This window comes from Artemia sp. Qi Xiang Cuo, chromosome 5 (genome assembly GCF_049724085.1).
Source record: "Artemia sp. Qi Xiang Cuo chromosome 5, ASM4972408v1, whole genome shotgun sequence".
NCBI lineage: Eukaryota > Metazoa > Arthropoda > Branchiopoda > Anostraca > Artemiidae > Artemia > Artemia sp. Qi Xiang Cuo.
Window position 1 is genome coordinate 52213852 of NC_142798.1, and position 4236 is coordinate 52218087.

At 31.3% G+C, this 4236-nt stretch overlaps 1 long non-coding RNA gene across 1 annotated transcript; it reads right to left on the reverse strand.

Annotated features, from left to right (window-relative positions):
* Positions 1 to 824: 824 nt before the first annotated feature.
* On the reverse strand, positions 825 to 4224 carry LOC148952253 (uncharacterized). The gene is made up of 2 exons (XR_016141767.1): positions 2923 to 4224; positions 825 to 1536 (listed from the first exon to the last, which is right to left on the reverse strand). It is a non-coding gene; the product is annotated as an uncharacterized LOC148952253 (long non-coding RNA).
* Positions 4225 to 4236: the final 12 nt, after the last annotated feature.

Consider the following 4236-nt stretch of genomic DNA (forward strand, 5'->3'; position numbering starts at 1 on the left):
GTTTTCGACCGTGCTGATTTCAATGGTTGACTTTTCATTTTAACCTGACGCCATTTTTGAGTGGTTTCAGACTTTTTTTTTAGAAATCACCATAAATTTCTTTTTGCAATGAACTTTTACTTTTAAGATGAACTGAAATAATAGTTACCATTCGTGAATCAGTGTCAGATGACAATTTTTTTCACTAGGTAGTTTTTTTCTAAGCACGTTTTTTAACTTTTGGTTACTTTGGGCTGTGGTTCTCTCTTTACTAGGCTGCAACCATGATACATGACCATCATGACCTTAGTTCGGGATTTCTTCTGGAATGACTAAGGGGAGGGGGGGGGGGACGAATTCGAATTTAACACCTTTTGGCAGAGCTTGACTTTATATAGTTTCCAAGATTTTGTGGGGTGGCGCAACAAATCCTCTTGGGTAACTTTGCCAAGACAGGTTCACTTGGGATTTGTCCACAAATATTTTCCAAAATTGAAAAATGATATGTACTCTTCCTAGCTAACCGAAATATTTATAAGGTTGAAATTTGTTTTATACCTTAAAAGTATTTCGAATAACTAGATAGGGAGGGAGATACCTCCCTCTTGAGCCTCTTCATGATCACAATTTTTTTTTTCGTGCAGGTGGAGCCAGATTCCAGGCATTTACAACACAATCAGAAATCAAATTTTGAAAAACAAATTTTGTCACTTTAAATAAGGAGCAACATTAAAACTTAAAACAAACAGAAATTATTTCGTATATGAGGGGGTTCTTCCTCTTCAACATCTTGCTCTTTACGCTAAAATTTGAACCGTGTCTGAATTCCGTAAGAACGACTCCTGAAACACAAGGGTCGTTTTATTATAACAATGATAAGTTTTTGTAAGTACTAATAAGCTTTTATGTCAGGAGCGGGAAAACTTTGAGGTGTTGAGGAGGGGGAAATCTCCCTCATACACGTAATACTTTACGTTCGTTTTAAGTCTGCTCCTTACTTTAAGTTGAAAAAACTTTTTAATTTAATTTATGTATACATGTATGGTTGCTTCTAAGTATGTAAATTTTAATAATTTTTTTTATTAAGCTATAGGAAAAACAATTTTACTATTAAAGTAGAGCTAACTAAACAACTGTTAAACTTGAATAAAAAAAACAAAGAGAGATAAAACTCAATGAAAAAACAACAAACGAGATGGAGTTTGTAACTTGAATAAACAAGACTATTGTTAAAGTGTTATAATGTAGATCCTCATATGATCGTAAGATCGTCGAAAAATGTACAGTAGATTTTGCTACACCAAATGTCTCTGATATTTCCCATATACTTCCCAGATTACCAAGGTGCAAAATTGTGATTAGAACTGTCTTTCTCAATTGTTTTTGAACACATGTGGTATTTTCTGTTTGAAAGATCCTTTTAGTGGCAGGGTGATCTAGTAGTAACAGCAGCAGCTCTTCAAATGTTCATTTTGAAAGACGGAAGTGCTGCCTAAAAACTTCATCAGACATTGTCGGAATGGTGCTTTCAACAAAATCCACACTCAGGGGGCACTCCTAGAACAAGTACAATTTTTTTTTTAACTATACAAGGAATACATCAGCTGTTCTGTTGTTAAATAATAAGAACTTAGTAAGAAACACTTTGTGGAAGTAGATCAACTATGAAGAAAAAAAAAACATGCAACAAAAGAAAATCATAAAAATAGTGGGCTATTAATTTGGATTAAAAATTTTAATTGTCTTTCATCACATCCATCAAGTTTATAATTTAGTTGATAAACCATGTTGACAATTTCTATACTTTTCTACAGGAGTCACAACACTAAATACCTAGTTTTAATTGCTTTAAAAGTACTTGAAGATATTTTTTTAACCCTATCTTGATTTACTTTAAAATAAAATTTTCATGAAAGAAAATGTAGATCTTATCAGTATTTGCACTTAACAATAAAGAAATTGTTAAAATTTGTTGAACTAGACAAAATGTTATGCTGCCTATTACACCACAAAGTCAAACCTGGTTGTGATTTGCATGGAAAGGTTTGTCTTAGCAGGACAAATAGATCAGAATCTATAGCTACAGAAAAAAACACCTGTAGATGAATACAAAAGAGTAAAACTATGTTATATTAATTATTAGACAATAGACCTAATTGGCAAACTAAAGCAAATTATTTGTTTTATAAAAAACAATGTATTTGTATGTACAGAGGAAAAACCACGGAACACAGATTTGATCTGAACTGGTAGCACATAATTTTTTTTTTATTAGACATTGCCTCAGTAATCACCTTTACATTTGGAAAGTGTTCAATAGAAAATACAATGGTACTAATCTTTAGTAGTAAGAACATTTCTTTGTCAGAAGTAGTCTTCACAAAGTATTACCATAAAATGTCGTCAACAGAAGGTCTATAGTTAAAAATAATGTCAATTAAAAAAAAAAAAACATTATATGCAATGTACAGCATACCCCCCCCCCCCATAAAAATGCTGAATTTATGCTCCTGCAGTTTAAGATTTTGCCAACAAGCAAAGTCACCATTTTCATTGAACAACAACTGTCCTTATTGCTGGCTACATGAAACCATTAGAGGGGGGGGGGGGTCTAGGGAAGAAATGTCAAAATATGAACTAAACCATTAATATGAACATAAAATTAACAATCTATAAATGCACCTTTTTGTTCTAGCACATCTTTTTCTGATGAGGTCCAATTCTACACCTTTACCCTTTAAAATTTAGTAGAAAAACCATTCCCTAATATGAATTACAGTAGTCTTCTGATATATTACTGAAAATTACATATCTTATAAAATTAAAGTATTTACACTTGAACAGCAGAGCATTAGAATAATCTATCACGGTGAAAGATATACAGGCTAACATGAATAGAATAATAAAAATAGACAAATTAAAAACCAAAATAAGCAATCTTACCATTAAGCTTCCAGCAATAGAAATTGTTGTTTCTAATCCTTGACAAATAACTGAAGATGTATTTGAATGTAAATTTAAAAACAGGCCCAAAGACCAAGTTTCTTCATCATCAGAAGTTTGGTTCAGAAGTTCAAACAATTCATCAGCACTTGGAGTATCAATTAAAGGAACAGATCCTTCACCAGGGGATGACATATAAAATCCTAAAAAAACAATATTATATTTGTAACAATATCATGTTTTATAACTGACCCCTTGGGGAAAAGAGAGGGATCGGAATACTTCTTTTAAAATTGGACTTTCCTTCTTTTTAATGCTTGACAGTTTTAACCAATAAAGCATTGTACTTTTATCAATTACAATAGTATTCTGGACCTATCAGGCTAAACAAAAACAGAAACAAAAGGTAAACTAACTACTAAATTTTGTTTTAACAAAGATGCACAAATTTTAAATATATACTCACTTCCCCAAAAATCCAGTTATCAACTATGATATAAAAAAACCAGATACCATACTAGTACAAAAAGTGAGTTTGAATAAAAAACAATGATCAGTTGAATTAGACTATAATTACCACCCCACAATTATCCAGTTGACTAATAGCACTGCCAGTGGTGAAATAAGACAAGCAAATCAATTCTGCCATATTAAAATACGGTTTCTTTTATTTATTATATATAGAGTTTATAATTTTGTTTTTGATAAAGGTTCTGATCCCTACAAAGTTGGAAATGTAAAGACTTTTAGTAAGAAATAAAATGAAATTCTTCATACAGATATCTGAGGGATTGGGCAAAATATAAAATAAAAATTATCCAAAAAAGGGGTATTTTTACCCAGATTTAAAATAAAGCTGATCATAATTAATTGCAACTTGGTCCTTTTGAGCCAAAAAGGTTCAGATATATACTTCAGAAGATCTCCCCAGGGCAATACTTTAGTCTCCAGTGGCACTAATTCACAAAAATGACGATCAAAGGGGGAGTATTTGCAAACTCTAGTGTAGTAATATTGTTAAAACTGATGTGAAAACTAGATATTTATAGTGAGTCAAATCTAAGCTAATGTTTGCAAAGTTAACTTTGCTAAATTAATACCTTTTGCATACTGAATATTTTTTAAGGCTAATTATACAATTCATACTTTCTCTTTTTTTGCATGAAATTAATTCAGTTTCATACAAAAGCTCAAATATAGATTATAGGTTAGTCAACCAGTCTATAGAACACAACAAAAAATTTATTAATTTGAATATTTCGAATACTATATCTGGCATTCCTTTACACAGCCCTTGTTTGTATCCATCTTGAG